We start from the raw sequence: 26,500 nt of genomic DNA on the forward strand, positions 1-26,500 counted from the left end.
AAAAAATATTAAGATTTTACCAAAAAAAAAAAACCACAATATAGCATATAATGTGCTGAGGGTTTAAACAAGTGTCCATTGACAGGGAATTGTGCCTTTGTGGCTGATACACTCCATTGGTGTACAAGTGAAGTAGAAAGTTCGTAACCCACGCTGATACCCAACTCAGAAGATTAAACTGTAACAGTGAAATTGCTTTGACAAACTAAACATCAGAGAAAGTTTTAGACTTCCCCAAGTTGCTTTTTCTAACAGCGGCTTACTTTTTGAGAAATGCACTTCCATTTTCTCTGTTCTTTTCAGTGGCAAAACTGGCAGCTGGTTTAACTCCTCTTCCTTCTCCAGTGCTGATCGAGGCAGGGTCCCAGGGAACACCAGTGGAGTCCAGCAAGGTCAGAGGTGTGGGTGCAGCTGGTGACTTCTTGCAGACATAACGGTGGCAACTTAAAGGTTGACCATCTCCCACTGGCCACTCTCTGCATTGGTTAAAAATATGTAGATAGCAAACATTGCAGTGGGTTAGCTCCTCAGCTACTGCGTTTTGCAGCTTAGGGTTTTCACTTAAACCCGTGTTAATGGCTATATTTAACTTGAGGAGTGCAGGGCAGTTCCAGGAATAGTAGAACTGGCACTGCTAGAGAGCCAGTATTTTACCCGAACAGCTATAGTGTTGCTTTTTTGCATAGGTCAAGGACATGGTTTGGATCTATAAAGCATTGCATCCAGTGGTAATGGATGACCTGCATTAAACTTGTGATTTTTCTTCTTGGTAGTTTAAAGAAACAAAAACTTCTTAATTAGAGAAAGGTCAATATATGGATGCTATTACTGGGTTTTTATTTAGATGGGCAGGTAGCTACTGTCTGTATGTCATGTATATTCCTTGCATTCGTATTTAAGTGGCAGGAAGAAGCCCACCCTTTTCTATGGTGTCCCGCAAGTATGTTTTCGATTTGAATGCAAGAAACCTGTATGATTTTTTTTTTTCCTTCATTAAGAGGTTTACTGTATTTATATGTGCATCAATTAGTATTTTGATAGTGCATTGTCCTTTGGTGGCTGAACCTAGCAATGCAAAAAACATTTTTGTTACATATATGAGATCAGATGTCAATTTTGAATGTTGGTGATTTGTTTTGTGTACTTTTACAGTAATGCTAAGTGCTGCATAGTAGAAACCTAAAAAAAGTTAGATGCCCACACAAACACTGAGGGGAAAATCACGGACTAGAGAAGGGAAAACATAAGATATTTTTGATTGAATGAGAAAAATGATTCATTTAGTTATAGATAGCATGCTGAGAAAACAATAGAAAAAATCTTAGAGAAGGATGTGTAATAGCCACTGATTCACATGTCAGTTTCAGTAGCAGGTTTTTGGATACAAGTGAGCATCATCTCGAGCAATGTTAAAAGCAAGTTTTTGTTCTCGTGTATGAAACCCTAAGCTACATTTGTTACTGAAGATGAAAAGATCTGACTTTTAAAGCAAGTTTGCAGTTAGCCAAAGCTGGCTGACTGGTTTTGCAAAAGTATCTCGAGTTCAATTTATGATTATGCGGAGAAAGTTGTTGTTGGTAACACAGAAGAACAGCTAAGGACTGGGTGACTTTTATCTCATAAATCTACAGTGAGGGTTGAAAACTTTACTGTTTTTACTGGAATTGCATGTTGGATACTGTCCTGGTGCTTTCTTCCCAACGTAGCCCTCGGTCTCACCTTTCCTGGGAAAAGTCCTGTATCTGCAGTCACAGCTGCAACGCACTTGGCTAGGACTAGCCTTCATTTGGGAAGTTTTGCTTCAAAAGAGGGTGTGAGTGGCAGGATTTCAGGATTCAGAGGGGTCAGACTCCATAGACCTGATTTTCTAGAGCTGTAGCTTCAGCTGGTGCTGAAGTCATATATTGTACTGGATCACTGTCTCGATTGCTAACATTAAAGTAAGTGCCAAACTCAGGCTTCCTAAAGTGCAAGTTAATATAGTGACCTGAAAAAAACCACCATGTGTGTGTCCTGTATGCAGAACTCGGGCTGCAATAGTGATTTTCCAGTGTTTCCCTAAGATAAATTTAATTTGAAAGATTTATTTTCAAACGTATCAAGATTTGAATCGGATTTAGTGAATGAGATGTGAAACTGGAGGAAGTTTTTTTTCCAAAGAAAAGATGGCAGTATTTGACCAAGCCATTAAAGGATTCTGTAAAAACAATTACACATACTAGTTGTGTGTAGTGGCTGTTTGCAATTGGGCTTGATGTTTTATCACCGTTAGTTTTCCATTTAGGAGGGAAGATAGGAACCATAAAACTTAGTGCAAATTAGTGGAATAAAATAGCTTTCTTTGCAACTGCTCTTTGAACCCTTGTATCTCTTTTAAGAATATGCTTACAGAATATTGCAGCAGTATATCTGGGAAGAAAAGTGGATTTTTTTAAAAACAGGAGTATATGTCTTTGTAATCAATTGTTTCTGATGGGACAACTAGAAAACAGAAGCTTTTACTAATGTAACTTTCTTTTAAAAGTCTGTTTTGGTTTTACTCTTGTAGAGAACAACTCTCATTCTTAAAGTAAAAAAAGACAAAACTCCTCTAATTTTAAGAAATTTTGATGTTGAGGCTGCGTTTTCATATGTCACAGCTAATACATGATCTACATCAACTAAAATTCTGCACCTCTACACTTCCCAAAACCTTGCTCTTATAGTAAAGCTAAGAAGAAGACAACAGTATTAAGATTTTCTGCCACATTGTATATTATAACGGAGTGCCTTCTGTGCGTAGTAGTGAAGAAATGGGGAATAATTGCTCAGGATAACAGTGTTGGGGAGGGAAGAGAGGGAGAGCATGCTGCTTGAGGTAGGACTTTTTTACTTGGAATATTTCATGCATTATATACATATGGTTTTTGCACCAGAGCTGAAGTTGATCTGGCAGTTCTGTCTTTTGTGCATTTATTAGATAATGAGGAAGTGGCTTTCTGGTGATGGAAATCTGTTGTTTCATGCAGGCTGTTAATACTCTGCATAGTTTAGAAAGCTTTTGTGTATGTGTACACATCTGAAAATAAATGATAAAACTTCCAAGTAGTGTTAAGTTCCAAGAGTCATTAAATGAGTAATTCTGCTGGTTCTCAATACACAACAAGTTGCTAGTATTTTAAGGAAAATTTTATAAATACCCCTGAATTGATTGATCTATTTAGTGTTATATTGAGTGCTCGATATTGTATAGTTATGCAAGTGTTGGATGGGGAGATTGTATCCATGTTGAGTTGAGGAGTAACTTTGTTTAGGATTAGCAATTAATATCATATTCATGGGAACGGAATAAAATAGGGGGTTTCTGTGGAGATGATAATTTATTGATACTGCTACAAACTGTATGTTTGTGTAAACACAACTGGTCTGTGAATTTGATAGGCAGCAAGATCACAACGGTAGACTGGTGTTGCAGATTTGATTGACTGGGGGATTATTTGGATGTCTTAACTGACAGTCACTTTCAGATTAAGTTTTGGAGTGCTTTAAATGTACGTTCAGATTTGTGGTTCGTTCTTTCCCTTTGCAGTTATATGTTGTTGCTGGTTAGCAGGAGCTTATTAAAGGAAGCTTTCACCCACGTGAGATTCATCAGTATTACTTGTTCCCTTTGAATCTTCTTCCCCCTGTCCTCCCCATCATGGTCTTTTTCAAAGTAACTTTAATGTTCATAAAAAGCAGCGGAGTAACACGCCAGGAGAAGTTGTCCTGTCAGTTCAGGAGAAATTAGTTCTGTCACAAATGTACTCGCTCCATCAGTAGGTCTGTCTCCTGGTTTTGCAACAAATACTGAGACAGTTTGGTGCCTTAATCTCCAGCTGTCTCTAGTCTAGGAGATGTGAAAGGTCAGAAATTGTCAAAATTCATTTATATTTTAAGTAATGTAAAAATGCCAAGTTAATGTTAAAATGGTAAATGCTAACTGCTAGACTGGAAGTACCTGGATTTTCTAACTCGTCAGTTATTAAATGTATGAGTTTGATGCACAGAAAAAGGAGTGAATACACTTGCAAGTGCTTGCTGTTTTTTGCTTCATGCCTCCTTTCTGAGATAGGTGTCTGTCCTGTCTAATAGCTACAGGATGATTATATATTAGATGATCCCTTTCGATGGCCATTTTCAGGCTTTCAAAAACTTATATTATTCCTGCAAGAAAACAGTTGACACAACATTTTAATGTAGTGCATTTTTAGCTGTGTTGTTACTATTTCAGAAACCCTAAAAAAGGGTCCAGTGGGTGTATGGACTCCTGAAAAATGAATTTAAGCCTACCAACAATGGGCAAATCTTAGTTACTTTTGAAGACCCCTAGGAAATAATGACCAGCGTGTAAAAACTGCTGATCTAATGCTGTATCTGCACTGAAGTTACAGACCTCATGACAGGGTAATTAGGCTAGCCAGCAAAAATAATGACAGAAGTCCAACTGTTCGGTAGCATTATGCACAAACCATTTGCTTTGCTGAGAAGAGTAGTTGTCTAATGATGACTTTTACAATCCTGCCCCTGAAAGCCTGCAAATGGTGGACTTTGATTTTAAAATGTATTTGTTAATTTTGATGACCTCAGCCCAGGAAACTTGGGAGGGGCGAAGATATAAAGAATAATTATTAGAAGTACCAGCAGATGTTACTCTAGTTTCTCAAGGAAGTTTCTTGCATAGAAAGACAGAGTTAAAGAAATGAAGCTTTTTGTGCTGAAAGCAATGCAATACTTTAGCCAGTGTCCCTCCAACTTTTTCTCCGTCACGCCTGTTGTCTTAGGGATGAAGTGTTTTGAATAGTAAAGGACTGAAGAGGATTGGTAGAGGAGGGTCTTTCAGAAGACTTATTTAAAAAAAAAAAAAAGATTTGAAAAATAAATGACAAGTTAGTTACAAACATGTATAGGGATGTTTTAGTTTGTTACTATGTGAAGATGGACTTAAGACATATTTTTAACCATGCCTAAGTGACTTGTTGAGTCAACCTCATAAACTGGTTAGTGATTTTTATTTACTAATTAAGTATTTTTCTCTGAAGGGCTTCCAGTGTTTTTTAGGTTACTGGAATAAATTGTCTTTGGCTGTCATCTTAAGAGTGCTTGAAATTGCTCCTCTTTATATGTTTAGGTACTCTCACTGCTACAGAGGTGTACTTGAACTGACGGAGTAGAAAGGAGGAAAGAGGCTAGTTTATTGTAACAACAGCATACCTGGCCAGTATTTGGGAGAACTGACAAGTGCACTTATAAAACAGTTTGAACATCAGGGGACCCATTACTCTGTGCTTTAAGATGTCTCTTCTACAAAGCAGGTCGGAAGTAGTTTTTCTGATTTAGAGTAATTCTGGGAGCGGGTGTGGATTTGGGATCTCACCTCTCTCTAGTGAACTCCCAGAGCGCTGATGAGAGTGACACTGTGGTGTTTGTTTGATTTGAAGATGTAACTGGTACTTATATCAGAAAAGGTCCGGGCATATCTCTGCTGCTTCTCTCTTAAGTTGAGCTCTTACCCATGTTTTAACTTTTCCTGCTGGTTTGTCCACCCACCACCACCAGCACAATACCCCCTGCAGTTTCTATAGATTCTTGGTTTTAATACTCAGTAAATCTGTTCAGCTGAGTGGGTGAGTTACAGTCCCAATTCCAATATAATTCTACCTTTAACCTGTATTTTTCTTAGTGAGGAAGCAACTGTGTATCACTTCAGTGCTAGTAGTTTGCCAAAAAGAGCAGAGAAGTTCTCCTGGGAGTTTCTCAGTTCATGGACAAAAAGGAATAATGCTACTGAACACGCATGTATTAGTGCCGAGATGGCATGCATACTAATGCGGATGGGACCCAGTGTGCTGGGGCTCATGCTCTGGCTGGCCTCGCCAGCGCGCTGAGATTTGGGTTTGCCTTCAGTGTCTTTGTGGCTCTGCTGATGTTTGGTGCGGCACCTGAAGGTGCTGCTGCAGTCAGGCTTTGCATCCACTCTGTAGGAGCTGGCTTCTTCATCAGAGTGCCCGTAGATGGGGACGTATCTCTGCATCAGTGACCTTCAGGCCCGATTAATTAATTTAATTTTGGTCACCAAAGGTGGACTGTGATCTGCAGAGGCTGAAAATGAAGGCACAGGTCCTATCTGTCCCCCCTTCAAGTGAAGGCAGTCGGCTGGTGCAGGGAGCTGGGGATTGCAGCTCTGGCCCTGCTGTAGGACCCTTCTTCCATGCCCCGGGTTTTCCTCTGAAACAGTGCTGGGGGACTCCTACCGTAAATCTGGTATATCCCTTCATCTGGCCTCTTCTGTTTCAGGCAGCACAAGCAGCAGTAAAGAATTGGGAGGTAGGATGATGGCTGAAAACCAATATCTAGTTTTGAGTGATGATCGGGTCAGGCCTCCCTTATGTGTTAGCAGGTTGCAAGCTACTTCCACGTGCTTACAGGAAAAGATTTGCATTTGGCTGTGGCCGGGGTGTAGGAGATGGTTTGAAACAGCGATCAAAAAGCAAATAAGGCATATTGAATTTCCAAAAAAGTCGTTGAGTACTTCCCAAGTTGCTGGTCTCCATAGTCCTCTGGAATGAGATCTCCCAAATGTGAATTACAGTCATGTTACAGGCTCCTGTATTGAGCTGATGTGAGAGAGCGTATGCAAGAAACGCTAAAGAGCAAACTGGTTGCCCCCCTTGCTCTTCTTTTCCCCTTTCCTCTCAGTAGCAGTGTGGAGGACATCAGACTGGATTTTAAATAGTGGAAGGGCTTTAGCTGATTTACAGTTCTTTCCCCGCAATGCAAAATACCTCTTCATCTTGCCACAAAAAGATAATGAGGTAAAACATTCAGAACTGGAAAAAAGAGAGTAAGGCAAGTATCTAAGCAGGAATACGCTCTATGGCTATCCTGCCTTATTTAGAAAAAACGTAAATGAACAGGCATTGTCTGCTTTTGATTTTCAGTTATAGACCATATACTGTCTGTGGCAGTGTTAGGAAGAGCCATCAGCGTGCTGTTTGCTGGTACAAGTTTTATTTCTTTTGAAACAACTAGTATTGACGGGCATAGAAATCAATCTACCTTGTCTCTTTATCTTTTGAGTTTGGTGTGTAAAATGCTACAATTAAATGGGTTTTATTCTGACGATTTGTTTTCCTAGCTCATATTTACTTAAAACGTTAAATTATGCTGTGTTACACCTTTTTTCTTTTTTTTTTTTTTTTTTGGTAATGCCATCCTAATGATACTACCAAAACTCCTTCCTGAGCAACCTGCAGGCAGGATTACGAGAGGCAGAGGCAGGTGCAGCCCCATCTCTTGCTGAGGCCAGGAGGGCAGACGTGGGGGGACAGTCCCACGCCCGGGGTGGGGGGGACAGCGCTGGCTCCTCTGGGGAGCGCGGGGAGGGGAGCCAACCTCCCTCCGCCTGCCCAGCCGCCCGGGGAACGGGTGCCTTGCTGGGACTAGCGCACGTCTTGAGGGGAGTTGTAGTTCGTACAGGACAGGAGATGCTCTCATATACTTAAAACCCAACTTGGATGTCCTTTTGAATTTTAGCTTTAAAAGCCTCTGGAAAATCTCTGAAGCAGTGGGACTCTGAAAATAGTTCTTGTAAATTCTCTTTTCCCTAAAGAAACGCCTTCCTTCCCCCCCCCCCTTTTTTTTTTTAGCTTTATCAAAGAAAGTTATTTATGCACAAAAAATAAATGGCAGCTACTTCCTTTTAGAAGATAACTGTGATCTGTTTGAGTGCATAAAATGCATTTCCTCTAGTCACAAAAGCAAGTGCAGTATTCACTGCACATTCTGAAGCATGTGGTTTTTTTCAAATCAGTTTACAAGTGAAAGCGAGCTGAGTCGCCTCTAGCTGCAGCCTGCTCTGCGCGGGCAGCCCCTGCCAGTGAGGAAGCGCCGCTCGAAGGCCCCGGCGCCTGTGGGGAAAAGCAGAGTGCCGGGGCAGGCGGGTGGGTGGGAGGCGATTTGTGCAGCGCTACCTGTGCCACGGCCGCCTCTGCGTGGGGCGTGCTCCTCCAGGCGCCGGCGCGCGCCGGGGGCCTGCGGGTGGGGAGGGGGGGGGCCGTATTGGTGTTTGCGTTCGCTGCAACGCTGGTATTTCAGTAATGCGGTGGTATTCGACCATACTGCCAAAAACGAGCTATAAGCAGCAAGTCCTTGCTCCACTTTTCCTTGCTCCGTCCCTGTGCTCCGCCCCGTCCGTGCTCTCCGCGCGGCTGAGATCAGCTTCCTGCTTGTTCCTTTTCCTCCAAATGCTGTTACTCCTCCTCCGAGACAGTTATTTTCATGAGACTGGAGTTAATTTTTATGGGTGCTTGCGAGCTCTCTTCTGACAGGCTAACGCGCCAGGCTGGAAAAGCGGTATCATGGTGATTTTGTTCTGTTACAGTGTGCCAGAACCGTAGTGAGAATGGTAGACTGCCGCACCGAAAACATTTCTATGCGAGGTCTGTGACCGAGGAAGGCGAAGGAGGTGAGTGCCAGTTTTATATTGCATAGGTCCGGGGAGCTGCTGAAGGGAAAACTGCCCAGGCTCGGCAGCAAGAAACAAGCAATTGTTTTCTTGTAGCAACTACTCGGATGTTTTTACTTCTGCTAATGTTCTTACAGAGTATACTCAGGAAATGATGCATTTTGCTGTTGTGAATAACTGCAATCATTAAAAGCTTGTGGTGTGTAAATTTGCTTTTCTTAAGTTGGAAAGTGTAAATATGACACAGATCTAGCCCCAAGGGACAGATGAGAAAGGTAAAGTATGCTCCAAACAGCTTATGGCAGAGAAACAGTTAGCTAGTTTCAGGACTTTGAGGTGGATTGGATAATGCCAGAAAGTGATTGTTCAGTGGCGTAATAACTACTGTGGATCTACAATAATATGATGTATGTGAAGGAATGGCATGACTCATAAAGCGTGGAAATAAATTTATAGATATGAAAAGTAAAAAGGAAAAACAAATTTCTTCTTACATTTTGCAATTTCTGAGCACGCTCCAGGATTATTTATCGCCAGGAAGCAACAGATGGGTAAGTTGTAAGAAAACTCTTGTTTTATAGTGTTGTGAGTGTGCGTGTGTGTGCGCACGCATGCATGGGGAGAAGAATGCAAATGCAATAGGTTCATTAACCAACTTTCAGCCTTTTAAATGGGTAAGCATGGCTCTCTGCGTACCTTTTAACGGAGCTCTAAAATTAGTAATCTCTAACTAGTGGCAGTTTGCTACTTAGTTTGTGTTGTGGCATCCCTCTCTTGCCTTCTTTTCCTTGCCGCCTGCTGGCGGTCCGACTGGTAGGACAGCTCTGTTCGTTCTGACTGCGGTGCCCTGGGTGGTTTCACGGAGGGCCGCTCCTAAGAAGCAAAACGCAAAGTCTAGCCTTGGTGGCCCAGCCAGGGCTGGGACATGGCCGTTATGGCTGCAGAGCACCACCGCGGGTCTCAGCTGCTCCCCAAGGGGCAAGGGGAAACGGGAGGAAATCTGGGATCCTGTTGAGGACCACGGGAGACGTGATATGGCCAAGGCTTTGAGGCCCAGTCGGAATTGCTTGCGCTCTCGATTCAGACCAGAGCATACACTTTAAATAGCTGTTTTCTGTGTCTCTGGTTTAAATTGTTAAAGTGTGTCTGGTTTGCTGCAAAATGAAACAAAATTTTAGTCTTGTTTGAGTTGTGGGGGGAGGGGCTATTTCCCTTACAGTGAAGTTCCTCAGAGTAGCTGTTCTGCAAGGAGCTCTGAGTAAAGTTTGAAGTCAAGGTTTGATACGTTTTGGTGGAGAATGAGAGAGGTGTGGTAAATTAGAAACTGGGATTTGATTTGTGGCAACGTTTTTGGACAAGATTGACGTTTTTTTTCCTTGATGGAAACGATTACTATTCCTTCGAGTTGTAGGACAAGTAGGAGCATAGTTTATGAGAGTATGTTGTACTACTGGGCCACACTTACCTTCTGTAATTTAAGAGCTTTGCAGATAAAGATGTAAGGTCAAAGCAAAAACAAGAAGCCACGTTTATTGTCCAGTCAGTGGCCACCACGGGAAGGGCAGGGGCGTGTTTAGAAAGTCATAACAAAAACTTCCAGTTATGTATGGCCTTGTGTTTTTGGTTTGGTTTCAGGCACTGGGGATACTACACAGATGGTATGTGGTTTTGTCTCTGTCTCTTCTGTAAATTCATGGCTGCTGAATCTACTTATTTGTGCACAAGAAACTAGCCCTGTGTTAGGTCTAGTTTAGCCCTGCGGGCTAAAACAGTGGCTGAAGATATTTTATGCAGCGTTCATGTCGGTAGGTAGGAAACATGCTGCACCCCCGTTCACCTCAGGGTGTTGGCTCTAAAGATGATAATTCCAACTATCAGTAGGGCTCACCACAAGAACCGTGTGGGAAATAATGCTTATCCATAGATGCAAGTGTATTTCCCATATGGGCCCAAACACTGAACTCTATCTGCCAAAGATACCTCCTTTCTACTCTCATTTTGCCGATACAGAAAAGCTGCAGCACTGAAAACACAGACATGATTTTGAGCGTCAAGCCTTAACAGCTTCTTGACCTCTGAGCTGATTTACTCATGTTGTACTTATTTTCAAAACTTTCGTTTTAATAGATAGGAGATTGCTGTGAGAGTTTCAACCTGTTACTGTAGTGTCGAGGGTTCCTAGCAGTGGCTATAAATACTGTGCTTATAATTCATTTTGCAGTCTTGCTGACAGATAGGGTCAAAGCATTGACTGCTGTCACATTTTGGCAGTCTGGTCTTCTGTTAGCTTGTGGACGTTTGTGAATTTTCTGTCAGAGTGCTCTGAAGTGGGATGGGAAGTTTTGTCTGCAGGTTGGATCATTTCTTGTTGGAGGGACCCAAAAGGTATTAACGAATACTTCTTTTTTTTGTAGGCATGAAGACAAGAGTGAGGGTATGGCTCAGAGTCTTTTCACCTTCAATTCTTGATGTGTGTAGTGCTGGCTCCACCTTGAACATAGAAGATGCAATGCATCATTTGAACCACAGCTCCTTGGCAGAGAAGTAAATAAGACTAATTCCACATAGGTAGTAGTGGACACTGTGTTTAAGGAGCAAAACCAGCACCATCACTGAAAGAGAGAGTCCCAGCCTCAGCTACTTTCATCCTGCCCCATGATGCCATGCTAATGTTTTTGCAGGTGTGTAATGAACTGGATGGGAGAACTGATCATAGTTAAAATTAATGGATTTTATTAGCTTAACTTTTTCTATCCGTTAAAAGTTTTCCGGTAGATCAGTTGTCCACTCTGATTCATGACACAATGTGTGAATAGCTTGGCTGCCTCTGAAGAAAGGGGTCCAGGAGTGTGGAGAATAAAAGCAGGGGTGGAAAAGGACTGTTCTTGTCAACAGTTGGCTTTTGTGATTTTAAACTCCTTGTCAAACTGGAGCCTTAAGTGCAAGTTAAATAAAACGCAGGAGAAGGATGATGTACCTCCAGAAATGGACCACTATTGTCAATATATCTTTTACTGGGAATATATATGCATCTGTTAAAATGTGATTTTTGTAGTCTGGATAGTTTTCAGTCTAGGTAGCATCAGCTAGTTACTGATGCTGAATATAACATGTCTTAGCTGTGCTGTTGCTTTCATCTTTATCCTGTGAGCCTTTCTGAAGCAGGTGTTCCCTTGCATGACTTTCCTTTGTGTGACCCAACATAGCCTAGTATACCTAGGCCTATACTTGAAAATTACACGGGACCTTCAGCGGGTGCCTCGGTTTAGCAAGGTGTAGCTCAGTCTGGATGTGCGATACCAGGTTACTAAAGATTCAAGATGTTGGTTAAATTTTTAAGTCTGGAGTCTGTGCACAGGGTTGCTGCGATGAAACTCTGACTACTGGAAGAATATCTTTAAAGAGAGGGTGGTTTCTCCGATGGCCTGTAAGAAGAGTAGATATCTGTGGTCAGTACCTTAATATTTTTTTGTTTGTTTATTTTAATAGCAATTTGTTGTTGCTTTTGTATGATTTGTGGAGTTCAGGAAGTTTTTGTTAGAGGCTTTCAAAGTTTTGTTATGTGTGTTAGGTGCTGGCAAAAAGCAGCAACAAATATTTCTACGTGAATTCCCTGGGGCTCTGTTTTGGCTAGGGTAGTTGGATGTTGCGTCCCAAGGTAAAAATCGTGTTTTGAGATTGACTAGTGTAGACTCATGCATTTGAACAGGGCCGTGCTACCCTCTGTGAGACGCCATGCAAGTACAGGTGTCTGTGCTAGTGGATTTTGACAAGGGATTAAAGGATTGATGCTTGTTCTGCTTGGAAGTTGCTCAGATAGTAGAATTAAGAGTTGAAAATATCCTCCCTACTCCTTCCCTTGCCCTACCAAAGTAAACTGAAATCCCAAAGCAAAATGTGGCACATTGACTCTTCACTGCTTTTTGAATAACGTTTTAGAGCGACTTAAGCTGCAAAAAAAAATGCTGTCCTTGAATATTTTTTCCGAAACACGGACTGTATGGGTGAGAGAAGAAGAAAAGGAATCACAGTTTCAGGCTGAGAAAGAAAACTTTTATTTAAATATTTCTATCAAGTTTGCACAGCATGAAATCCAGTTGGTTTTTTATAAAGCCAGAAGGATTTCAAGGACTGCGTAGAATCCCAAGCATAAGAAATTAAAAGTGGCAGTTTGGTTTGGTTATGGCTTTCTTTTGGGGGGGAAAAAATAACTCTCTCATGCTCTCTCTCTCCTTTTCAAATGAAGAAGCTAGTTATTGAGAGTAAATCACTCGAATAATGCTTTTTAAAATTTCTGTTAGGCAAATTACAGCAAAATTTAAGGGGCCTAAAACCTCAAAAAGCTGATGCAGTCGTGCAGTTGTAATGGTTCTGTAAACCTACAGCTCCTGCTTGTGAGGGTGTGAAACGACTGTGCCTGTTAAGGGCACCTTCAGACAGTGTTGTTACCCCCGCAGTATGTACGCGGTACAGTGGCAGCTGCCTTCTCCGAGGTCTTATCTCTCGGATGATCGCGGAGAGCCTTACTGAGAAACGATGGAGACCCAGGCAGCTGGTAAGGGCTACTTTCTCTGGCCAGAGTCTGCGCTCCCTCATGGGCCAGTTGACCTGCGGTAAAATCTTGGTGGTGTCTGAGATGTAGGTTTTTGGATGTGGAATTGAGTGAGGAGGGAGATGCTTTTTCTAATGAGAGCTGATGCTTCACTGGGGACCAGTCATGCATCTGCTCAAAAGCAGCCCCGAAAGGTTCCACCAGAACAACTGGGTGGATTTCAAACTACAGACGAGCAGGATCAGTTTTGGAGTAAAACTCCAAAATGGATCTCCCCCTTGCATCTGTTTAAAAAATGGTTCACGTTACAATAGTGATTTATGGTATCAGGAGGTTAAAATATTTTCAGAATAGCGTATTATCCACGTCTTTATGCGGATGTTCAAGCAAAACATTTGTTTCCCAAACTAGTAACTCAAAAGTGAAACTGTCTATAAGAGAAGTGAAAATAATTTAATTATATTTTCCTGTTCCCAGCTGGCAACAAGAATGTTTTTTAAATTTAAAGTGATAGTAATGTAGCTAGAAGTGTTCTATACTTGGTTAAATTACTTTTTATAATTGATGGTGCCACTTGAAGCTTATTGTTATGTGGAGTTACTCAGAAATAGCTATTAGGTGTTTAAACAGCTGAAAGTTACTCAAGGTAAAGCCGGAAGCCAATTCTACCTGGTCCTATCTGCATTGACAAAATCTAAGTCACTGGCAACACCTCATGTATTGGTGGAAGTTGCTTAAGAAGCAGGTTCTTGCTAGTCAAGGCCAATAAAGAATTATTAGATTTGAGCAATTTCTTCCCCATTCAAATGTCAAGAAGACAGCCAGCTAGCCAAGCTCCCGTTGAAAAAAGGTGTGAAATTTTCTGACAATAAAACGGAGACCTTCCGAACGGTTTTGTTGCTTTATTTAAAATGGACACAAGAGCGAGACACTATAGTAAACACTTTCTGAGTTAGATGCTGGGCTTTCACGGATGTCTGACAGTCTCCGCTAAGTTCTGTGAATTCTGAGTCTGAACATGGAAATGCTCACTGCAGGTATGGACATCTGCTGTCTGCTGGATGTCTAATGAGACAATGAATCCAAATTGACTTGTTGGTAAAGTGGTGGTTAGGCAGAGAAGAAAGAGATACTTTCCAACTTTGTTTTCAGGGTAAGTGAATATATTTTTAATATTATCTTCTCAGCTGTTTACAGTGTTACTTCTAATTAAATTATCTGCAGTATGGGTTGACGACGAACGTGCATAAAAGCAGATGAATCCTTTGCTCCTGCCTGTTCTGAGAGAGGTCCTTCACCTTGTCTTGCAGGTCAGCAAGCTTATAAATGCTACCAGGGTAATGCCCTTAGATAAAAGGCAACTGTTGACTGATATCTTTAGCTGATTTCCACTGAGCAATTAAGACACAAGGTAAGGCTGTGTCTTGAGATGCATAGTCTTCAGTCAGTAATGTTTTTTATGATCATCATCAACCTCCTTGAATTCTACCTGGAAGTAATGCTGGAAATCTGTGCTATCTCTGGAGGATGAGTATAAAATGCTCCCTGTGTGAAAGATCTCTGGGTAGGGAGGCAACTGTCTTCTCTACTGACCAAAGTTTCCAGGTAGTCTATGGTAAGACCGGTAGGAAAGACAAGTTATAGTTGTTTTTTGAGGTAATAAAAGCTTGATCAGTATGATGATCTTTTATCAAAAGGATGTCTGTCAACCCAGGTGTTTGCAACTCTAACCAAGTGCAACTGTACTGTGGCTAATCTTCATATTAAGAAGTAGTAGAAGCTCCAGAAAGGGGTTCACATTTTAATTTGAATGCATGGAGGCAGGCAGACACTTGAAGAGTGGTTGTGTTACTACCTTTGCAGTGTGTTCTCTTTTTTCCAGGCCAGCCAGTACTCTTCTACACAGCTGCTTTGCAAACCAACCCACTGTTTTATTTTTCATCTTACATACACCTGCAAATAGATACATCTGAAGGTATCTTCTTTGTAATAGCAGGACAAGGTGGGCTTGAATAAGTATTACCATTCCTCATTCACTTTGTGCGACTCACTCGTACATGATGTGAGGCACGGGAACAAGACTTGGCCTAAGATGGTGTAAATCAGTAGAGCGCTGCTGAAATTTGTTGGCTTGCTGTTTTACACCAGCAGTGAACCCCCCTCTTCATCGTTCATGCAGAAGAGAATCTTATAAGTAAAATAAATAAAACTAAAATTAGAATGGGTTAAATCTATGTGACAGTCTTACAGATAAGAGTGGCCTTGTCCTTCATATGATGATGGCCAATTAAGAGTGTAGAATGTCATTTTTATTTTTATGAACAGTACAGATTAGGCCTGTTTAAAAACTAGAAAAGAGATCCAGGCTATGCTTGTTCAAAACTCGGAGTGCCACAGGATTGTTTTCTAATATGCAGATGCTGCTGTGAATAGGCCCCTGAGCAATGAGTGGCAAGAAACAGCTCTCAGTGATTTCCTAATCTGAAAGGCTAAGGTGTACCCACCTTTCAGAAAAGTCCTTTAGGAACCATCGTTCCCCTCCGAGTTGCCAGTGCATAGCAGATGTGACCAACGCTTATTCTGCTAGACCCATGAAGGAGCTAGGTGGAGGTTGCCTGCTGAGACCAGAGGGAGGCCAAATTAAATACTCCCTTCAAGTGTCGCTTAGCTGCTGCTCATACCACACCACTTTGAAGGAAGCTTCTGTGTTTAACTTCAACCATAAGGTCTGCAAAGCTTATTTTTCTTTCTTTTATTTGTTGGTATGGTTGCCGTACCACAACCATCAACCACAGTCTGAAATAGGTCAGCGCTCCTTAACAATACTATAACGATAATTTGCACTTTTGTAGCACTTTTCACTTGAAACTACCCAAGTGATTTATAAGACTGGTGAAAGAAGCTATGTAACACCTTTCTGACTGAGGTGATTGAGGCAGTTAAGTACAAATTTTGAAAAAGTCTTTTGGCTAGTCTGAAGAACCTCCATTTCCTGATTTCCAGGGGTGGGGCTATTGCTGCAGAGATTAAGTTATTAAGGTATAAGACATCAAACCCTGTAGGTAATGTGCATTAGAGAATTGTGTAGAGGATATTTAACACATACTGTTCATTTCCCTTGAGTCATCTCTGAGTAAAAGTGTAAGAGTTTAAATAGAAAAGATGTTAATAATGGGCTTCAGTCATCCTCCACTCTCTGTGAAGGAAGAGTAGCAACACTGTTTCCTCCGGAGCCTGGCATTAGTGCTCTAGTGAAGTGATTTCCAGAAACAAGAGGAAATTTAAGGTAATCTTGCCCTTCAGTGAAGTGCCTGCAATTCTTTTCACAGAATAGGTGACAAAAATTGAGAGCAACAAAAACTGATCTGAATGCAGATTGTTTGAAACTAAAGTTTACCTGAAAAATAACAAACGTGTTGTTTTCTTTTCACTTTCTTGTTTCTAATATAGTTTAAATTGCTATTTTTCAGGGCTCACTCTAAGGGAAAAAAATGTTTAAAGTCTTCTAATAAAATTGCACTCACTTCTTAAATTTCTGGAGCTTACCTGACTGAGAGCGTTGACTAGAGAATTGATAAAGCATTGCCAATTTTTATGAAGTTTAATAAGATTTGTGTAGATATTTACGGTATTTATTGAAATGTTATTTTAAATCATACTTCAAATACCTGTTTAACGTATTACAGTTCTTACTCAGCTTTGCATGTTATTAGGCGGATAATTCTTCTGTGACTGAGGTACCTTACTTAAATATTTAAGTGCTTTGTCCAAACCTACCCAATGAGTTTGTGGTAGAACAGAGATTAGAGCTGAATAAGATTAGTTAGTTTGCTGTTTTGCTTTGTTCTCTAATCAGTGGTCAAGACCTCTGCTTAAATTGATGCTCCTCGTATGTCGTGACATTGCTCGGAAAATCTCTTTGCCCACCTGTAAAAAGAGACGGTGAGCAACATGCTGGTGAGATGTAATACAACTGTTTGTGCTCCCAAGTATGTCTAAGAAGCAAAGAACTTAAATTTGGCCTTGATGTTGGTCAGACGTGGGTAACTTAACAATTAAAGCGTGTTAGGGAACTCGCCTATCGCTAATCTTACGGAAATGACGGCTTGCAACGTACCGTTGTTAAAATGTTGGCGCTTCAGCTGAAGCCCTGCCAGCACACTGCCTCTTGTCATTGCCAGACTGCTTTGGGAGGTTCAAACACCTTGTGTGCCCCTCTCAGCCCGACTGCAGAAGGGAGCAGGGCTGCACGTATTCCTCATGGCCACTAGATGACTCCTTTAGCTTGCTGATGAATAAACTTGGAGCTGGAAAAGGCTGTGGGTGGGAATAGCTGGTACCTTCAGGAGAGAGCAGTTCTTGGTCCATGCTGAATATGAGCTGCACCAAAATTAATGGATTGTGCGTTACTCAGCTGAAGGAAGTATTAACATGGATTTTAGTTCAGAGTTGGAGTACTTTTTAAAAAAAAAAAAAAAAAAAGCATACCTCTAGAAATCGCTAATTTGTGTGGCTTATTGATAGGTACCTTGAAAGCATTTGTAAAACAAAGGTCCACACCTTGCTAAAATCAGTAGATTTATGGAGGCAATAGAAATGTGAAGTGGGCAAGTTCACGTTTGCAGGCTGTCTTACTTGTTAACTAGACTGCAGATACGTCTGATTTTATGTTGGGCTCTGCTGTTACAACTCTTACTTCAAACAACCCCCTGCCCCCACAAAGGGACTTCTCACAACTTAATGCTATCTTTTGCGTCTTCTTTGCATCTTATAAATGGATGGATGTATCCAGCCAGACCGGAGAAAACTTGAACAGACTACATTGAAATTAAGGCGCAGGCAGAGTTTCCACAACCTCTCTTCAGGTTTCACAGGGTACTTGAAGGGCTCGCTCACTCTAGGATGCCCAACAGCCTAAATAGTCTTCCTGTCATGTAGAGACAGCCTAAATGGATGCTTCGGTTTCATAAACATGTCTTTGCTAATGCGTGTACTAAGCACATAGTCACTTTATCAAGGTAATTAGAAGATGAGGTGGTATCATTCTTGCTCCGTGTGTTTCTCTGACATCCGGTTTTATTTCTGAGTTGTAATAATGAATCATTAGTTGCTATTAAATATGACTAGTTCCTCTTGTGAAGCATGTGCAGAACAAACAATAATGTGTACGTCTGATTATTTTTTTCTAATTGTTTTTGTCAGCCAAAAATCGCATTGAGGTGAGACTTCACTCTGGACTATAACGTAACTGAAATGTAACGTTTTTATGTTATTTTTGAAAGTTGTAATGTTTGAGTACTTCAGTATTCATTGTAAGGGCTGTGCTTGTCCTGTTTTTAAACTGATTACACATTAAGCATGTATATCTACTGTTCAGAAAGGGTCAGGTGTACCAGCCCTTTCCCTTCTATCATGTTTAGAAGTTTTCTTTAGCTCTAAAACTTTCCTTTTCCTCTCCTGAATACTTAAGACCTCTTGATAAGTGCAAAAACCCTTCTGAATTAGCCTCCTAAAATTCAGATTTAGATTCTGAATTAATTTGGCTCTTTGCAGACCAGAATGGATTTTTCTTGACCCAAACATGAGTCCCTTCGAAGCGTTATGTTTACCTAGCAGTATACTGCGGTTTAGCTCTTTGGACTCTATTGGTGTTATATGATCTAAAAGCAGCTGTTGCAGGAGATTTTCAGTTCTGTACTACAGGCATATACAGTACTCAAGTATGTATGTAATACATAAAATATATAATTGTTTATTATATCTAGACAAACAACCTCTCTCTCTTTCAAAATACATATGCATATACATATTTGCGCAAACGTCACCCTGGCCCCCCGAGACCCCATATTTTGACACTTTGGCGTGTGAAAGCCTTCTATGGCTATTTTATATTGGCCTAAAGTGAAGCTTTGTGATCCGTAACTTAAAAATGAACTGGTGGTTTGTAAAGGAGGTGTGATAAAACTGAAGAGAAATACTGAAATAAGGAAAACAATTTCTGGCTTTTGCTTACATAACTTAAATCTCTTTCTTTCTCTTTGCTGCTGCCATCACGTTATTATGTTTGTTACAGTGTATGTTTTGTTTAATTTGCTCTCTGATATTTCCTTATTTTTATGTATTTAGTTAAGGCCATAATTCTAAAGAGCTTGCTTGCCTAGTTTAATTGAAGGGTCAAGGAGGTCGATTCGGGGGCCAGGCTAGGGAGGAAGCTGACCACCAAAACATCCATTCTTTCATCCCTTTAAACTTGCATGGTTTCAGTGAATTCAGTGCTTTAATCTCTCACATGCTGCAAGAGAAATAAAAGGACTAGTAGTAATGACTAGTAGTTAACTGCGCTGCAGCATGTTAATGTCTGTCTAGCAAAATGTCAAAAAAAAAAAAAAAAAAAAGTTTCCAAAGTATCCTGTAGTTCCTATTAACTTCCTTCTTTTACAAGTGTTTTATTATTGGATTTATGCTACTTCTCCTGCTTTGTCTGTGATCACTAGATATGAATAGAAGGCAGCACGTAGTATGGATCAAAGGGAGGTGAAAGAGACAAATCAGGACTCTGACATGCTTGAGCTAATCTGGCGGTGGAAACGACTCAAGCAGCTCAGTTTTTAGGTAAAGGACGAACCATCCGCGTGCATGTGTGCATGCCGTCCGCAGCCGCCTCCTGCTTGTGCCAGGCTCCTCTTCGGATTCTTCTGGGCGCCGAGTGACGTGTCGGGATGTGTACGTGTTATCGGCTGTGAGGGCAGCTGGCGTTTCAGGGGCTGCTTGGGCTGCTGGAGCAGTCGGGAGCACCGGCGGCAGTGATGTGTTTTCGTGTTCGACTTCCTCTGCCAAGCGGCTGAATTTACTCAAACCACAGCACTGACAGCGCAGAGAAAAAGACTGGATGACTTGATGGCTTCCCTTGGCAAACCTTTGCTTACCTCGTCCTGCTTCCTTGGTTATCAGCAGGATAGTCGGGCATTTTTGATGTTTGTTTAAGCCCTTACTGTAGAAATCTTCAGTATGTTCAGTTGGCATATTTTGCTAGCAAATAACGTGAATAGCATTGCGCAGGGAAGGAAGCACTGAGAATGCCTGAGTTTTGAATAGGAGGTCAGTGGCAATAGCATTATAGGGTTTTGGGGCGGGGAGGGGGGAAGAGCTGAATATTGTTTAATTAGGAGGTTGTACAACAGCTTTACTTACACAGGTTAGCGGATTTAGAAGTACAAGTTTGAGATTTTTTCTTTTCCTTTTAAAAAGGTATCTCATTCTGTTATGCGCTCGTGGTAATGGACATCTTTATTTAGGTCTCTCTATGTTTGATTATCTTGTACTGAAGTGCAACAGATTGGGTTTTGTTTCACTTTGGGTCTGAATGGGAGTAGTCTGGTGATTTGCATGTTGTACTTGGGCTTTGTGCCACCAGGACTATGTGAATTTACCTCAGGTCATGTATATGGAAGAGGATGATGGATTTGCCATTTTTTAACCCCTCTGCTCTTCCTTTTCTCTCCCTCTCTCTCCCCTTCTCCCCCAAATAGTAGACTAGCATACTAAAAATGATGGTAGTCTTAATTCTTCTGTTTCTAAAATCACTCTACTAATACAGTCCCTGTCTTGCTCCTCTTTGCTTCTCTTTTTTTTTGATTTTAGTGGTGACAATAATTGCTGAAGGAAATATTGTCTCTCAGGTCATTTCCAACAATTGTTTTTCCCTCAGATATAAACATTTAATTCTGAACTAAGAATTTTTTATTGTAAATTTGATATCCTCTTGGAGTCTCTCTTTGCAAATGTCTTAGTAGAAGTTTACCTTTTTCATTTAGATACTGAATTAGATATCTGTAAACAACTACATGCCTTCGAACAAGAGCTCTTAAAGCTTTAATTGATCCTCCAAAAATCCGGGTTATTTTCATGCCTTAGCCTTGCGTTTAAAGGTCTATACCTGTATTGCTAGCAGCTTATGCGCAGGTAACATTGTGCTAGCACTTTCATGAAGTTTCTGACAACTGGAATCTTTCCCAGAGTCAGTTTTAGAAGTCAAGTTCAGTTTTTCCTAGGGCCAATATTGGCATAGTTCTAAGATGAGTATATTTAGCATTCGTTCTGAAGTGCGTAAGGTCTCTGTGCATCCAGAAAATTGTTCTGGTGTTGGTGGGATTTCTGTCATACATGGGCATGGGGTTTCCTCTAGGATTAGATTTCCTCGTCCTCCTAAAGCAGCTTTAAGATGAATGCTTTTAGTACTTACTGTTGAGAGTTGGACTTGGTGTGAAAGCCTGTTTCAGTGCACGGTGTAGGAACCACCTAGACGGCTGTGGGTTGCACCGAAGTCCTCCCCAACCAGAGTGACCAAACTCCTACCATCTTCCTTACCTGTCCTGGCCCCCAGAGCAGGAAACCTGCTGGCCAAGAACACCAAAATATTTAGATAACAGTTGTTGGCCTAAGCATTAATATCTCATTTTAGTAAGATATTGGTGCAGTTTTCAGCATTTACTGAGAAATCCTTTGAAGCCGTTTATGAACTCGGTTTGGCTTCTTCCCAGTGTAGTATTTCCAGGTAGTTTGCAACTAAACTATCTGCTTATGGCTTGTGCCCCTGCATCTTGCTGAGCATGTTCCCTTTTTGCATGTGCAGTAACGGAGGATAAAGAGTCTGTGCAAAATAACTTGGTTCCCTAACTGGAACTGCAGCAGAAATTCCACATACTTAGTGCTGGAGACCTCGGCATAACGCCTTCCGCCGGCCAAGCCGCCAGCCGCTCGTTCTTCTCAAGCTCAGTTGCTGCAGCAGCAGCAGCTGAAGCTTGTAAATTCAGCCTCCAGAGAGGATAAGAGTTTGTAGCAGGACTCTTCACCTCCTGAGACGGGCCGCAGCCGATCCTGTGCGGAAGTGGAGTCCTGAAGGAAGCCTGTGGATACGTATTCCAGATTTCTAAATTGCTTCTGTTATCCTTTCTCAAAATGAGCAGCAAAGTAAACTTCAAATACAGCACTTCCTATTTATTTAAATATAATAGCCATTACCTCTGTGTGATGGACAGATTATCTCCGTTTATCTGCAAAAAGTAGAGGTTTCTGCATTAAGCACTTTCTTTAAAGCTGGGAGAGGCCTGTAACCCCTTAGTTAGTGAGAGAGTGCAGAGCAGGTTTCGTAGGTGTGGTAGCATGTACCTCCTAGGTGTTATCCGTTTAAAAACAAACCAAAACAAAAACGAGCAACCTTAGATATAAAATGCATGGATTTTTTTTGGTGTGTGTATACACAAATTCCACGTACGCAAAAATTCTGCGACCGTCCTTGGCGTTCTGCTGCTGGCTAGCCTTACTGCTAGACGAGTTAATGATGAACACAGTACTCATTGCATTATGTTGTTTGTTTGTTTTATTTTTTATTTTTGTTTTGCCACAGCTGAATCTTTCCGCCAGTACTTTTTAAAAAATTGTGGCAACTACGGAGGTAACAATGTATTCATCGCTATGCAAGAAACTACTAAATTATATTTATACCATGTTGGATATTCCACTTTTTTTGTCTCACAAATAGTACCTGTGCAGATGACATGTAGTAAGCAAATCCAGCTGGAAGCTTGAATGAATGTCTTGATTCTACGTTCTTACTTACCCTGGTATATGCACAAGGACTGGAACCAGAAATTTGAGCATTTTGTCCAAAAAAAAAAAAAAACATGAAAATTAGCGGTCCCCACATTCAATTGTTTGTTTGCTGACAAAGGTTTCTATAAAACTATCATTTTTAATTAAAATGTTTAAATAAGAACTAGGTATCTGTGGTCTTTCCCCCACCACTGCAAAAACAGTTTTAGCTGGCCAGTCTGAGGTCTGTAACTGCATGATTACATAGCTCTGGGGAATGAGGGAACATACCATGCTGTTCAGCAAATACTTAGTCTACAAATACAGGTTAATGGTTAACTATGTGTAAGTCTGGAAACGATCATATAGTAATTATAGTTCATTATGAGACGGCACAAGTGCATTGACATGTGTGAGGTCCTAAGAACACAGTGTAACTTTGAAATGTGCTGTTAGGAAAAGGATTTGAATGTTTTTCACGTCTTTGTGAGACGGAAATACATTTCTTAAGTATAAAATCACCAAAGAGAACCTTTTTGGCTAAGGCTGGCATAAACATGCACATGCAGGCCCCTTTTCCTGTAGTGAAATTCAGTTTCATATATGTACCTTAAAGAAAAATGTGATAAACAACCACTTGAACTAAAGTGGCAGCAGCTTGTCCAGCTGTGCAGTCTGTTCCCTCTACTTGGCCCAGGAACAACAGGCGCAGCAAAGGTAGTTTCTTGTGATGCATTTTGGAACTATTTAGGAGCTTGTCCCTGTCAAAGTGGCCTTTAGGCAACTGTTAACGTACTGTATTTTGGCTTCAGTATGTCTTTTGGCTACTTGCCAAGACGGGATGCTTAAAGTGCACTGTGCTCCCCTGTGGCTCTCTTTCCCTTCTGGGAAAGCCTCAATGACATTTTTGTAGCCAGTTTTTCCTGCCTTTCTGCCTTCAAGTAAGGGGCTGTGGCAGAACAAAGAACTGGCTCTCCTGATACTTTCTTTCAAGACAAAATGAATCTGTTATTCAGCCGTCTATCTTCCTCTCTTTCTTTTTTTATTTCTTATTTTTATTTTTTGGTTTGTACCTTCTGCTGAAAGTCGGATTCTGCAAACAAATTTTCGGTCGTGACCAGGACGTCTATATGCAGTTGATCTCTCCAAAGCTACCCAAGGTCAACAGGAGGACAGCAAGTAAAGGCTTGAAGGCCATGGCCCTTAAGTCTTGATCTTGAGAGTATTTACACTTAGGCATAACTCTTCCACGGAAGCTCCCTTCTGCTAACCTCGGGGGCTACCTGTATATTTGAAACGGAGCCCAAATGTAAGCATTCACAAGCTGGTTTCCACAGAACTGGCAGGCAGGGTAGGACTACGCTGATGCTAAGGGGGGAATTCGTCTCCCCCTTCCCAAGGCATTTATCAGCTCATGAGATAACCTACCTGGCCTCCAGCAGCTATTGAGAAGGTGGAGGTCTCCTGCTGGTCCTTGGGCACATCCACCAGCCTCCTCTGGAGATCTTGGCAATCTCCAGGGCATCTCATATTGCACTGGAGGCCTCTTTTTGCGCAACAAAAATCTCATCCTGAATAACTTATCTTTATTTCATAGTAATGTAATGTTTATTTAACTGGAACAATTGAGGTGAAGATAACTGTCTAGTACAGTTTAAAAAGGACCTTTTCTAAAACTCTAATAAACTGGAGGAATTACTTAGTATTGTCAGGCTTGTGACCAAGTCACTGTGTCGATCTCTCAAGGCGGTCATGCTATCCTGGGTGGTTTTCTTTAATACGCGGGGAATGCTGACAGTGTTCAAAGACATGTCAAGGAAGAGGTGCAGGACTGATGATGGGTGAGATGGGCTGCGTGTAGTATTTATGGAGGGTAAAAGCCTTGTCCTTCGGCCCACTCAGGTTGCTTCAGTTCTGTGAGTCTTCCACTCGCTTTATAGTATTGTTTAAGAAAGCTCTGTAGTTTCTATAAATACCTTTTTTTTTGGGGGGGGGGAGGGGAATAGTTACATAGATTGTTTCTATAATTCTGTACTGAAATACATATTTCTCTGAGTGGCTGCACAAAGCAATTAAGGGCCAAAGACCATTTCTTCCAAAGAAGCAAACGATAGGGATAGGGATTTTTTTCAGCCTTCGTAAGTTCCAGTTGTGTTTTTCGTGTGCTTTGTAACTGACGACTGGCTGTTACGATGAGTGCTGATTCAAAATTCGTTCCATCATTTTATTTGCAGAGTTTATGTGCGTCGTAACAGGCCACTAATCCAGTAAATTCAGGCGGCTTCTTACTGTATGGTGCATAAACAGAAGTGTGATTTGGCAGTGGAGAACAATAATCCCGAGCTGACACCCAGTGCTCCTTGTTATTACGTTGTTGGGATTCTTTGCAGAGGAGTTCAAAGGTGTTATCCTTTGTTTTCCAGAAAGCTGGAATGAGCTGGAGGTCCCAGGTCCCATCCACTTACTGGCAGAGCCTGGATCATTAGCACCTCTCTGAAGACCTCTGGCACACTGTCTGGTGTCTCACGTGGCCTCTTGATTTTTACGGGAAAAGCTGCTTATGACCAGTAGCACTAAACACAGCATAAAACTTTCCTAATTAAGATCCCGAGCGCGAGGAAGACTGTAGAGTGGTGCCTAGTGAGAGAATATTTTTTTCTGAGGATTCCTTTACAGAAGTTTTTCTTCACACAGCAGCCATGCTAAAGTTGTCTCCGCAAAGGGTTGGGCGCCATCACTGACTGGGGTTAAATGTGAAGATTATGCATCCAAATAGAGCTATTTGCAGGAAATCCATGAAGCCCTAACTGGGCGAATGGGAGAACTTGGCGTCTTGTGATCTGCAGTAAGAGGATGCTCCCATCGCAGCATGTCTGCTCTTCTTTGCACCCAAATTTGTGAGGGCCGCACTGAAAATTGTACCTGTTTAGCTAATATTACTCCTTCTGCATAATTTTCATAGACTTAAAGAGGGAGGAAAGGGTTGAAAAATATAACTGCCTGCACACGGGCATGAAAATCATCAGCGATTACAGTGCTTAGCAAAGCAATATATTTATGCAAAGTTTACGTAATCTGTCTGTAACACCTGGCACTGTAATATAGTATTAATGCTGTATCTTTGAGATGAAGCAGGAAAAACTCAACTAAGATTTTTCTTTTTAAACCTGAAAAAAAAAAAAAAGCATCATGCTAAAAGTCTTGTATGTTTGGTTTCTAAATGCATCTTTGTGGACTTGTCGTCATCCCTTCATTATCTTTATTTCCTTATTTTAAATACAGTGCCTCCCATTTTAAGACAAAAACTGAATGGAGAGGGGTTGTGAAGAAAAAAAATCTCTGTGAGATTCCCTGCTTTCCTTGGGATTGATTTTGGATCAGAAATCTAATTCAGTTGTTGTTCTGTATTTGTTTGACTCCATCAAAGTCAATATACTGATGTATGTTTGGGAAAGTATCTTTTTCTTTCCCTGCCATTTGCTGCAATTGTAACTTTTTTTGTATGTTGGTTTATCCTGCTGCTTTCATCCTGCAAAGTTATTGATTTTAATAGAAAGTCTGATATAGGTTATGCACACAGTCATTTAAATATACACAGCAACGTGGGTAAATGTATAACTCACTGGAAACAAATCTTGCCTAAGCTAACTTGAAAGAATAATTTCCTGCAATTTGTTTGCTATATGTTTCTGTATTTTTCCAGGTTCTCAAAGAACCTGACAGCTAAGTTTTTCACAATTTTTTCCATGTTATGGCTTCTGTAGGAAGGTTATCCAAGTAAAACTGGAAGGTGACTGTTAGGCAAAATCTCTTAGGATTTTATTTATTTTTAAACATATGGAAATAGGAAATAAGAAACTACAGAGCTATTG

General features: G+C 41.1%; 1 protein-coding gene across 31 annotated transcripts in view; it reads left to right on the top strand.

Annotated features, from left to right (window-relative positions):
• BBX (BBX high mobility group box domain containing) overlaps positions 1-26,500 on the top strand; it is a 159,826-nt gene that overhangs the window by 26,136 nt on the left and 107,190 nt on the right. For 20 of the 31 annotated variants that reach the window (XM_068907914.1, XM_068907770.1, XM_068907817.1 and 17 more), the window contains one exon: positions 8,402-8,485. The exons of the other annotated variants lie outside the window; for them this stretch is intronic. The gene's annotated coding sequence lies outside the window, so the exon portion shown is untranslated. The remainder of the gene's footprint in view (positions 1-8,401; positions 8,486-26,500) is intronic. 31 annotated transcript variants of the gene reach the window in all.

Source organism: Struthio camelus, chromosome 1 (assembly GCF_040807025.1).
Source record: "Struthio camelus isolate bStrCam1 chromosome 1, bStrCam1.hap1, whole genome shotgun sequence".
NCBI classification, from domain to species: domain Eukaryota; kingdom Metazoa; phylum Chordata; class Aves; order Struthioniformes; family Struthionidae; genus Struthio; species Struthio camelus.